The sequence below is a fragment of the Sitophilus oryzae genome, unplaced genomic scaffold (genome assembly GCF_002938485.1).
Source record: "Sitophilus oryzae breed Bouriz unplaced genomic scaffold, Soryzae_2.0 scaffold_1660_pilon_pilon, whole genome shotgun sequence".
Lineage (NCBI taxonomy): Eukaryota > Metazoa > Arthropoda > Insecta > Coleoptera > Curculionidae > Sitophilus > Sitophilus oryzae.
Window position 1 is genome coordinate 1,189,399 of NW_022146348.1, and position 13,553 is coordinate 1,202,951.

At 33.4% G+C, this 13,553-nt stretch overlaps 1 protein-coding gene across 1 annotated transcript in view; it reads left to right on the plus strand.

The window, feature by feature from the left end:
* LOC115880900 overlaps positions 1-13,553 on the plus strand; it is a 149,754-nt gene that overhangs the window by 15,515 nt on the left and 120,686 nt on the right. The window lies entirely within an intron of this gene.

The window sequence follows — 13,553 nt, forward strand, 5'->3', positions numbered from 1 at the left end:
GGCTAAAATAATTAAAGCCTATCAACATGGTACAAAAATGAGTGATATAGCCAAAAATTTCAATATGTATCGAGGAACCGTTTCCAAGATAATAAAAAAATATAAAGAAAAAGGTACAGTCGAAACATCTTTCACAAGTGGCCGCCCTCGGAAAACTTCAGTGTATACTGATCGTCTAATACGGCGTATTTCGTCAGCAAATCCACGAAAAACTGCCAGACAAATTCATCAGGAGCTTATTTGTGATCAGCAATTAGTCAAAGATATTTCAACTGAAACGGTAAGGCGCAGATTGGTTGAATACTTAATTTCTCCGAGAAATCGACAGAAGAGAATAAATTTTGCTCGAGAGCACCTCTCTTGGACACCTGCAAAATGGAATACCATATTATTTAGCGACGAAAGTAAATTTCTGCTCTTTGGGAGTGACGGTATCAAGTTTGTTAGGCGTCCAGTTGGAAAAAGATTTGATCCCAAGTACCAGTTACCAACAGTTAAACATGGAGGAGGTGGAATCATGGTGTGGGGATTGTTTCTCAAGGTCCGGTCCGGGCCCAATTGTCCGTATAGATCAAATAATGGATCAGTATGTATACTTAGACATACTAACACGTCATGTGCTACCATATGCTGAGGAAAATATGCCGCTGATCTGGCAATTCCAACAAGACAACGATCCGAAACATACGGCAAGATTAGTGAAAAACTGGTTCCAAGAGACAAACATCAGTGTAATGCAATGGCCACCTCAATCTCCAGATCTCAATCCTATTGAGAACTTGTGGGATCAAATTGATAGGGATATCAGAATTCACAACATCAAGAATAGAGGATTTATTCACTGCAATTAGCTTAGAGTGGAGAAAACTCTCAGTGGAAAAATGTGCAAAATTAGTGGACTCTATGCAAAATAGGTGTAGAGCTGTGTTACAAGCAAAAGGTTTTGCTACTAAATACTAAAATAGGGGATCTGTTTAACATTTTTACATTTTGTTTCCAAACTTATGTGGTTATAATTTTTGCAGAATTTCGAATGTATGTTTATTTCTTGACATGTTACATGTTTTTTGTTGGCATTATAGTCTCAATTTAAGAATTATATTATATACTTTTAGTACACAAAAATACATTTCTCTTATACATTAAATACTTTGAATACATTTTATATTTTATTAAATCTTTTCGATGTTTCCAAACTTTTGTGGACTACTGTATAAGTATTATTTTTTTATTCTAAATGTGTGACGATTAGAAAGAAACTTCATTTGTGGCCCCTACAAGCAGGAGTTAATTGACATCAAAATCATTTTTCCCATGTCAAAAAACCTTCATCCAAATATCGACGTTAGTTCCAAAACTATTTGGACAAAATCAAAATAAAAAGAAAGTTTCACACCCTGTATCTCAAGGTCTTATTACATAGTTCTGTCTGAATATCTCAATTTTGAAGAAAATGGACAGACTGGTTCTAATCTAAAATTATCTTAATTATCTAGAATATGCTCCCGAAATTTCCCGATACAATTCGGATTCGGACACGACACCCTGTATATTGTTATTTAAAACTGGCAGACGTATTCGTTTTTTACTTTGGTATCTAATCTACTATTTCTGTAATATTTCATTTAAAAGTTTGGTTAATCTTTCAGTTAAGCAGAAAGTTCCAGTTATAGGGAGTAGTTTTTTTAATAAAATCGCTGTTAAAAATCATCAGAATGGGCTCTTTGACTATATTTTGGAATTAGCATAATTGAATAAAGCAATTAATTCTAGAATTTTCTGCTATCTCACTTTCGAAAAATTTGAAGTCGTTTTTAAGAAAATAAATAAAAACAAAAAAGCCTAGAATAAAAATCCGCACTTTATTTTTAATACCTCACACCTGGCATGTTGAAAAGCGGCAACACGGCCGCGGCCGGGCCACCATGCTGACACACCACCACCTCCACACAAGGCCATTCAACCTTTTCCAATATGGCGGAATAGAAGTGCTTTATTTGGCGCGTATTTTAAAACCTGTTTTATTTCCAAATAGACTTTTTCACACAAATATCGGGTTAGATTACGTAATATTTCACTAATTTTTTAATATACAGGGAGTCTAAAGTTCTCCACATAAGTATGGAATTTTTTGTATTATTACTTTTATGAAAACATCAGTTAGTTACTTTTTATAAAAAGGTCTGCTTTCTCAGAAAATAGGTAGGTAGTGTTAAAATATTCAAACTTGAGGTAGCATATATAGGGTGTTCAAAATCATCGGAAAAAGAAATAACCAGAAATATATGACAGGAAATAGCAATATGAACTAAATATTCAATTGCAAACACTTACCTACCATAGTTTAGAATTTACTGAACGTTTGATAAATATATACTATTACGGACAGTATAGGAAGTTACTTGTAAAAGCCTTGGTAAATGCTCTTGGAATTATAAACTACACTGGCTTGGGTCAAAAAATATGGAATATTTTTTCTATGTTTTGCAGCATTACACAAATGGGAATAAATTTAAACTATAATAGGTGAGGATAAATAAAAAATATAATATGTCTTTCAAGTCTTCATATAAAAAATATAATGTGTCTTAAAAACTTACGCCTTAGCTTAGTCTTTTTTCTTTACATAGGGCATTGTCTTTGTGATAAAGACGTCATTCCTTTTTTTGCATAGTTCTTCAATAAAATATTGAACATTCTGAACAAGATAGATTTAATAATAAATTCTGACGTATCTGAGGGGCAATTGTGACCTAAAAAAATACTTACATCCAGGCCATTTATATTTTCAAATGTCAATGTTGTCAATATCTTTCTGTAATTTTTTTGTTGTAAAAAGCTTGATTCTTGTTCCAATATTTTACTTATAGTGAGGTAAGTGTAAGCAGTAGCCATAACTACATCCTCACTAGAGTAACAGAGGCTTTGGCCTTTGGTCTTTTTGAGGCATATTTAATGCACTTCTTACCCGAAAACTACTAGTAGGAGTGAAATTATCTCTTTTAATAGCTGTCAACCATTTTTTACGAAGCTCGTCATTTTTGGGAAATATAAAATCAGAAACCTTGGGACCCCCTCTATAATTCCCGTAACAATTTGGAACAGAGCATATAAAAGGCATGCAGGTACAATAAAATGTTAATACCTAGCCTTTAATACCTATCTTTTGATTAATGTAAGTAACCATTATAAAGTACTATGCAGACTGGCGGCGAAGGCTTTTTACTCATTTAGGTATAATATCTTGATAAATACTTCTAGTTCTTACCTTAAAATAATTAATAATAGAGGAGTACGACAAGCACAAAAGTTTGAAGTTCCCTATGTGGAATGCTGGTTTGGATTTTTAGTACACTGTTATTTTATCACAATTTTCTGATCACACCATGCACTGAACACTAAGAACTAAACAAACGTGTTGCAGAAGCACAACAAACTAGAGATAATTAATTATTTCTGGTATGCAATCGGAACGAGAAACCACTACCGGCTTTTCAGGTTAAAGGTAAACAATTTAATAATGCGCTGCCTTCGCCGCCATATTTGCCTTGCCCATATCATGTTGATAGGCCTTGAGTTGAGGTGGTGCTGGTCAAATCAAATCGCAATGTTGCCAGTTGTTGGCTGGCGCACGAGCACGGTTCTGCAATGTGATTGGACGTATTTTTCATACGTCATCAATTGGCGCTTTAAAATTATTTCAAATTAAAGCAATTTTGAGGGCCTATAAAAAAATTATTCAATGTCATGGAACTATTTTTTTTGGATAAATATACTGAAAATAGTCTTCTATTTCAGATTTTGTCCTTGAATTGGGTATTTTATTTTTTGTGAAAGAGCCCATTGTGGCATTTATAAAATCTATTTGATTTTTTTTGTTCCACAAAGTGTCTTATCAAACAGCTCACGTTCTTCGATCAAGTAATAATTTGATTTTAAAACGCCCAGTTAGTTTTTGACTTTATATGTTCTATAGAATATTTTTATATAATTATACAGGCCCGGCAATGGATCTCTAGGCATAGGAATTACATGCATTGGAATGAAACGCCTATAAAAAGTCTATGCTTAAACAGAGATGGACAACAACTTCCCCGTTTCCACTTCCACTACGACTGTCTACTTAGACAAACTCCAATAAGATAACAAATTTTGGAAATTCCGCCACCTCCCATCCACTCATGATACCCATCTCCCTGCCCTTTATTTATCGCCATTATTTTATTTCCCTTCCCGCGCCTCCGCACCTCGCTATTCTGACTCCCGTCAGTTCATCACAGAGTTGCCAGGTCTACCGGTTTCGTCTGTAAGCTACCGATCTACCGATTTAAAGAAAAATCTAACGATATATTCAACTGCGTCTTTAGTTTTTACAATAGAAGCACTTATAAAAAGCTGACTTATTTGACTAAAAATTAAGCGACTGCCGTGTTGGAATCTGTATAATTTGACTTTATTATTGTTTCATTAAATTTTATTTAGTAATAACACACATACAGGTCATCGTTCTGTCTAGTTGCAGAGTTACAGAGATATTCCTAAAAATCCTTATTACTCCTTATTACTCCTTATTAGGCGCGGTATTGGCGACATGCCCGAAGAAGTTGATATCTTTTGAAAAGATTTTATTTCATTCATCTACTAAAGTTGAACCCATATTTTCCCCAAAAAATGTAAACAAAAAACAAAATTTAAGTTAAGAAACAACCTAAATTCGGACAAATATTTTAGTGATTTTCCCGTCAAAAAAAATATATTAATATGAAAAAGAGTTGAGAGTTGCTACAGCTTTCCCATTGAAATGAAATTAATTTTAGATATCACTGATCAAAATTTGTACAAAGGTAAAAAGTGACTGCTACACTAATTTGTGACTGCTATCCCTACTTGTTATAGTTTTATATGTTTTTATTAATATATTAATATTATTTAATTCAATATTTTTTTTAATATTAAATAATATACCTAGCTATTTCTAATTCTTGTTATATTTATTATATTTGTATTTTATTTGAGTGATCTATTATTACGACACATAGGAATGCTAATTTTGGACTTAAATATTATATTTTATTTCGTTTCTGTACTTTTAATTTTTGTTGAAGATCTACCGAGAATTTTGTTCTCGTATGGAATTATAATCTAACAAACCCGGCAACCCTGTTCGTCTACTCCTTATAAAGTTTTTTTCGGCCTAATTCCTTTGTCACAGCCGCGGCTTTGTGAAGCGCCGCCGCCGACCGACTGTGTCGGGGCGACTGCTAGGAAGATCGTACAGTATTGCCATTTCATAGAATTGCACTTGCTATTTTAGAAATGATATCAAAGTTTTGCATGTTACTTTTCGTTTTAGAAAGAAGTTATGTGCCTAGAGAAAACATTCGTAAAATTGTTTCGTACTTTATTTAATATTTCATTAAGTAGGCAAGATAATGGGATTAGAAGATTTAGGATTTTGACAAGCCAACATAATTTCGATTTAATTGAATGGCAACACTGTCCGTCCTGTTTCTATTTTTTCGATTCTGTTCTATTAGTAGGCGGTAGCCCCCACACAAGCGTCTTAAAGACCCGCCCGGCGCCCCCTCTCGCAGGGGCTCTCTCGTCGTATCACTTCTATGATCACTTCCCCTATACGATGGTAGGGAAAAGACACTTTATCCGTCTCTGTTGCACTGCAGTGTATTTTGCAGCCTTACCATCTTTTTTTATCGCATTGAAAACCTCCTATTGCTAATATTCCTTTGCCAGTAGTGTATATTTTCAAGTTTTTTTTAAACAATTTATTTCAAACGCTGGAGAGAGGGGGCGCTACTCTATCAAGTTTCTTCCCCTGTTCAAAAAAATTGTACATCGGGGGCTGTTCTGGAATCTATAGAAAAACCCTCGGAAAAACCTTATATTGACCGATGCAGTATCGTAGTACTACACTGGTATCCAATTACTCGTATTACGATATAAGTTTATGACACTTTTTTCAGCTATATAAACCAAGACCTGTACTTGTAAAATCTACCAATGTAATCTTACCTGAGAGGTTAGGTTATTATCCTTTAAGTAATAGCGGTTTAAAGTTAAATTCTTTAATCTTTTACACTTCAGAGGAGAGGTTGCCTAAAGCAGGTAAGTATTATAAATAAGCGGCGGAAGATATTTATTATACGAGTCATAAATAATAGGGTCATGGGTCATAGGGTGTACTTAAACAGTCGTCCGCCGAAAAACCCACAAAATATTCCCCTTTATAAATAATATAACTTAATATAATGACTGAATAATGTGTTCCGTCTACCATAGTTAAAAGTTCAATATTATACAACTCGAAAAAAATGCACAATCACCTGTCATTTGGAATTAAATCCATAACCAAAGAGTAGATAAGACAAGAGACGACAGTGAACAAAGAAGTCGAATTTCGCGAGAGAGACGCAGATATATTAAAATTTAAAGGTCCCATCAAGTCCCATTTTCTCTGTTGCCAAGTATATTTCTTTGAAAAATAAACAAGATTTTCTGAAAATAAATTAATAATATAAGAAGAATATAAGTAACGTATGTTAATACGGAAATGTAAATTTTTAGTTTAGGTTGGTTTAGGTTCTTTTTTCGTAATGTACTGATAATATCAAAGAAACAGAATGACTAAGTTGATCGATTTCAAAGATAAACGATAAAATCTGACAACGGCGTATTTTATTTATTCTAACCTATGATTTTAGGACGTTAATCAGCTGTGCTAATCAGGCTTAAACATAAACAAATCTGATTAATTGTTTTCTTGCATTTTTGCCTTTTTAAAGTGTGTGTTTCAGAGTTTTTCGATTATTATCGTTTTGAGAGTTTTTAAGGTTTAATTTTAGTATCGTTTTTGTTGCGTACTAATTTGTAATTATTGTTAAATATGAATACTGAACAGGACACGAGTAGCAGGAAAAGACGAGATGGTGGCAATGTGTGTGCTTATAAAGACTGCAAAAATAGGTCTTATTCTTCGACAAACATAATATTTCACTCGTTTCCAAAGGATCCTGAAAAGTATTTTTATAGAAATATACTATATAATTATGCTATTAAACTAAATGTAATCCATAGATCGAAGACATGGTTAGAAGCTTGTAATATATTTTTACAAAAAAAATTGAGCAACTCTATTTTTTTGTACATAAACTCCACATTGTGATATTGTAGAATGGAGGGGAGAATCACCGCGACTTTATAGATCTATTGTGTGTTCATTGTAATATTACACTTGTTCAAGTCCATATGTAAAAAAAATACACGTAAATAAAACACTTCTTACAAATCGACTTGGTCACTTTATCTTGTTTACCAACGATATACAAAATATTGCTTTTATTATCTTTATTCCCTGACAAATATGTTTCTAATTATAATTTATTTTATATAATATTTAGAAAACTCATTTTTTTTTCATTTCTATTTATTTCTTTACCCATACAGTAACTATTTATAAGCTATACAGGCAAGTTAGTCTATTTCAAATTTCCCGCGAAAAAGTTACGAAAATTTAAAGGGACAAGCGAGACGAGGTCACTCTCCCCACCACTCAAACATGAAAGGTACCGCGCGAACTGTCGTCTCTTGTCTTATCTACTCTTTGTCCATAACATCATTTTCTTCAATTCGCAAAGCATTGAAATCTTATTTACTAGACAAGGCTTTCTACGCCGTAAATGACTTATATTGTTGCATATACACACACCGGAAAAATCTAGGGATATCATTTTATTAAAGTTAAAAATAAATGTTTTGAATAAACAACCACATATTTGTAGGCCGATTCTTTCCACTTCGATTGAAACGAAGTAGTCACACTAATTATTTCTAAATTTGGGATATTTGCAGAAGTGTTTGTGCATTTTTTGTCAAATGTATAAAAAACACCTAGCATCAATTGTTCGAATTTAACCTGTACTGGCTATGTTTTTATGATGAACTGGCCAGAATTCATTTAAATAACTCTGTTTAGTATTAAACGACATTATGGAGCGTAGACATCTTAACAGAGACGAAATGCTAAGGGCCATGGTTATGCTTGAAGCTGGAATGCGCCAAATCGACGTAGCTAGAGCATTAAATACAACGCAAAGTGTAATATCGCGATTAAGTGCACGCTACCGTGAAAGTGGTGATGTTGCTGCAAGGCACACAAGGCGACATCGCATTACTACCCCTCAGCAAGATCATTTTTTACAATTAAATGCTCGACGCCGACCGACTCTTACAGTACCAGAGCTTAGTTTAATTCTCCAGGAAACACATAATGTAACCGTTAGTTCTGACACTGTTCGCAATAGATTAAGAGAGGTCAACTTAAGAAGCAGACGCCCCTGGAGAGCTCAACCCTTAACGAGAGGAAATCGAGAGGTACGATATTTGTGGGCTCAAGATCATGTTCAGTGGTCGAATGAACAATGGGCCAATGTTCTCTTCACGGATGAGTCACGCTTTGGAATTCGTCCGGATTCGGGAAGGCTTAGGGTATGGAGAGAACCGGGAAATCTTATTCGGTTGGATCATGTTCAGGAAGTGCACCCTTATCAAGGTGGAAGAGTTATGGTCTGAGGAGGAGTCCAGTCAGGCCGAAAAACCGATCTCGTTTTTCTTGAAAGGTTTCTAACAGGAATCACATATCGTGATTTAACTCTTGAGCCTGTCGTGTTACCATATGCCAATGATTTTGGGAGAAACTTCATTCTCATGCATGACAATGCACGGCCTCATACAGCCAGAGTGGTAAGTGAGTTTATCAATGCTCATCAATTAAACATCTTACCCTGGCCGGCACAATATCCTGACCTCAACCCCATCGAGCACGTATGGGACGCGGTCCAAAGAAGAATTTTGAGAATGGGTATGCCTCGTGAAACTCGTAGGGATCTGGTTCGGGCCGTGAATGCAGCGTGGCAGGCTGTACCTCAAGAAGAAATCAACAACCTGATCAGGAGCATGGAGAGACGATGTAGGGCTGTAATGAACAGCAGAGGAGGCCATACCCTTTAATAAGTAAAAATAATGGTTTTAACTTTTTTTTTAATTCACAGTTCAAAAAAATCAAGGTAAATTTGAAAAATTCGGTAAATTTCGCATTTTTATTTCCAATACGTGCTGTAAACTATTTGTTTATTTTAATTTTATTATATCAGAAATGTAAATAATAAAATTACTGACAATATAGAGAACTAGAGAACTTGCAAACTGATCCTCTTGAAAGTAGGTTTGGAAAATATAGACAGTTAGCCGGGAGTCAGTACAGTATTTGTGTTCGACATTTATATTATGAAGGCGAAAAGAAACTTAAGATTCAGTCATTAATGTCCCTAAAAGTCCCTAAAAATAATTTAACATTTTCAAACAACACTGATATTGAACAAAATTCACTTATAAAAAACCTTACTAAAGGCAGACTTGGGTTTCCAAAAGATGAAATAACTAATATAGTTTTATTTGAATATATAATTTTTAACAGTCTTGCAAAGCCATGAAGAGTTTCTCACAATTCACAATAAAAACATATTTTTATCAAAAATATCTTTGGATTACATTAAAAGTAATAACACTATTATTAAAATTTCCGCAATGTACTATTTATAATGCTAAGTTATTGTAAAAATTGTCATAAATTCTATTAGAAATACACGTCTGAAAAACATACTGTTGTTAAAAAATAATGATAGACTTGGAAAAGGAAATAAAAGAAACTTAGACACACTTACAGCATAAATAAATACAATGACAAAGGATAATGTGAGATGGGATAGCAATCTGATGTTTTTCAAATTTTATGTTTAATTATTATTTATTAAAAATTCGGTGCAATTAAAGTTTATATCCATTATATACGTATAAAGTGTATCAAATGCAATCAAAGTTCAGGCCTCCAGTTGATGACGTCACGAATAAGCTGTGCGGCATCCGCCACCCTGACTATATGGCCAGTCCGACCCTGCAACTGCTTAATATAGTAAAGACCCGGAAAATGTCATATTTTGGGCACATTTTGAGAGGCCATTCCGAAACTAGTCCTGCAGGGCAAAACTGAGGGTCGAAGAGGGCCAGGAAGGAAACAACACTCATGGCTCCGGAACATCAGGGATTGGAGCGGGATACCGGACGCACAGTGCTTCGAACATATGGCTCTAGAGGACAAAAATGCAAAACTTCTCTTTTATTGTAGGCAATTTATTCAAACTAGGTTTATTTGACACAAATGATGAGTACTCTCATTGTACTAAATGATGATGTTCTTAGTCCCACGTTTATGAAAAAGAATCTTATAAATAATAAAAATGTTGGAGCTGTGTTTCATCTAAGGAAATAATAATTTATAGTATGAAAACGGTGTAAGTATTAAATAAATTCCTGTGATAAAAAAGAATTGGAATAACATTAGAACATGATTCCTACAATATAAACCTAATATAAGATAAAAATGTTTTTCTTTAATGAAAAAGAAACATTAATGCTATATTTAATTAAAAAAAAACTTAAGGTACTATAAATTTACTTTAGGATAACAAAATGCATAGCTCGTAACTACTCTATTCAGAAGAATCACTTCTGACAGAATCTTCAAAATTTATAGGATCCAAATTACAGGTAGATGAAGTATCCTCACATGTAAGATATTTCTGTACATCATTTTCTGATATGTTACTTTTTCGGGTTGTTACTGTTCTTTTTGTTGGTATGAGGGGTTCGGATGTTAATAGTTACCTCTTTAATAGACCATATCCATATAATATTTTTTCCTTTTCTGGGGTATGAGGTTTTATAATAAATTGAAGATGGAAACTTTTTTATGCGACGTTTCGCTTCAACATAGGGGGGTTAACAGGACACTGTCTCCTCAATGAACACCTCAGTAGATTGAAACTAAGAAGAAACGGTGAATGCAGATTCTGTGGGGAAGATGGTGAAACACCAGTACACCTCATCACTGAGTGCGCCGAGACGACAACCATTCGTGCCATGAATTTTGGTACGTTATGATATTGGAGATGGAGAACTACCCTCTATAAAACCGTCCCAGATACTGACTTTTGTCAAAGCCCTGGGACTGTATGATGAGTTATGATTCAAGAAAGGGGGACACAATGGATCTGTAAGGTCGAAGTGATTAACCCCCCTCCCACTCATTCTAAATTCTAAAAAAATTCAACATAGGGGGCTTTTTTAGGCACAAGTGGTGTCTCATTTGACTGGAAGGTTCATCAATATCTAATAAAGAACACATTTTTTGAAATACAAATAATTTTGAGTTCTTGTCCCTATGATCAAGCCAAGTATTAACCAGATCGGCATTGCTTATCAATTTTACTCCATCTGAAAAGTATTGTAAAATAAACTTCGTCGCAAGCAGACGCAGGTGAACTATACAAAAATTAAAAGTGTATGAATATAGCAACAAAATATTCAATAAATACGATATGTTTTGATATGTTTTTTTTAATGCCTTTTTGAAGTTTGAAAACGTAAAATTTTTATACCCATTTAAGAATCATCTTATAAAATAAATAAAAACTAAACAATCACGAACTTGTTTAGAAATAAATTTAAAGTACATACCTTGTTTAACAATATCCATAGTGGCTTTCAATTAAGTACGTACCGCTTAACTCCATAATATACAGAACTACTATGAATGTTATTCTTTTCACTGATAAGATAATGATCGCAAAATTTATTGTTAGTGAAAATATTTGCTAACAAAAAACGCTGTTTATGAAAAATAATATACAGGATGGTCGAACATTGCTATAAGTATAAAATTACATATTCAGATATTAGTAAATTTTAACTTCTTTTTTCGATTTTTGTCCATGGGACGAAGCACTGTGGGACGCGATAACCATATTCCGTCGGGCAGAAGACAATACCCTTACAATCAATTATTGAAGAGAGTGTACAAATGATCCCCAATGTGCAAGATTGCATATGGGACCGATAACAAAGTTTTTCCTCTTGTAAAGACAATCCGGGACATATACCTACTGTAGATATATCAAATATCACAAATATCGCATAATACAAATCCTAATTAAAATTTCAATACACAGTTAAATAACGTTGAGTTCAGCTCGACTCGTTAAAACATATGATATAATTATCAGACTAGAACAATACAGTTTTACTATTAATTCAAATAACGTAAACATTTCGGTTAATTAATAATTTTAACAATAAATTAGGAAAAAAGAGTTCTAAAATCTGAGCATCTAAAAGACGCTTTCACTTCCCATGATGGTTGTGTTTGAGAAAAATTTTGCGAAAGCACTGGCCCATTGTTTTCGACAACAACAGCACATTAACAAATGTATTTCCAACCGGTTTGCCAATTTTCGCTTCAAAAGAGGAACTGCCGATTTGATACACGCTAATTTCTTCCTTCGAAAACATTGTTTTTAAATACTTTAAAAGACAAATACTCAGGCCCGTTCCTGGGGTATTTGGCGCCTACGTGCACCATTCTTTGGTGCGCCCTTTTTATATTTAAATCAATTATATATTTTAATCCTAATTTCAAAAATTCAAAGAATTTATATTCTGCGACTAACGAGCAATATGTAATTGGAAATGTAAAAAACTATCCTAATTAAAGTATAAAAACATTTATTAAATAAATAAAACAAACAAAACCACAAAAATATTTAGTAACAAAAATAGTACCCTAAAGAAAAAAACTGACCCATTTTATATGAAATACATAAGAACAAATTCAATGTTTTTCACAGTTTTCCATTCCAAAAATTGAATTTGTGATTAAAAATACGATTTGGGCATTTTTCAAAGTCACGAAAAACTTTAGTCGATCAAATCTATTTTTCCAAGGCTCCTTGCTTAAAGATTGGTGGTTTTAACACAGCCGTGGCACTCTAGATCGAAATGTAAAATACATTTTTTTTAAGCGAAAATGTCAAAAATTGACATATGATATGTCATTCTATTCAGAATATTATTTTCTATCTAATAAAGAAAAAGTAGTAGTAATTTCCGATGAAAAAAAATAAAATAGTTATAGTTAAACTTTACTTAATCGTTTTAATAAATTAATGCACGATTATTGTTTATTCTTATCTTTATTTAAGCTCATTCTAACAATAATAATAATCAACAATAACATTTAAAACAATATATTGTCTATAAATACCGTGCTGGCAACTGTTACTTTTGGGTCTGCATTTACATGTGTGGAAGTACATCGCATAGGGATCTTATTAAGTGGGAGTGAGAGAAATGCGACTGAACGACGCGACGCGCGACGGTGTGCTTTTGCGGCGTTGCCGATACGCATTTCCCTATCAAGTAAAGTAAAATCACGATCGCAAACCGCTTATTTTTAAAAGACTTTTTTTTCAAGAGATAACTAGATAAAATCATTAGACATGTTTCTGAGCATCTGAAATGGAATTATAAGGATATCTTTAAGGTGTCATTTTTTTATAACGAGAAAACGTCAGTAATCGCGATAATTTAAAAACTCTACTTTTTCCATTCAAAAATTGTAAACAATCCATCCATTTACTTTTTAG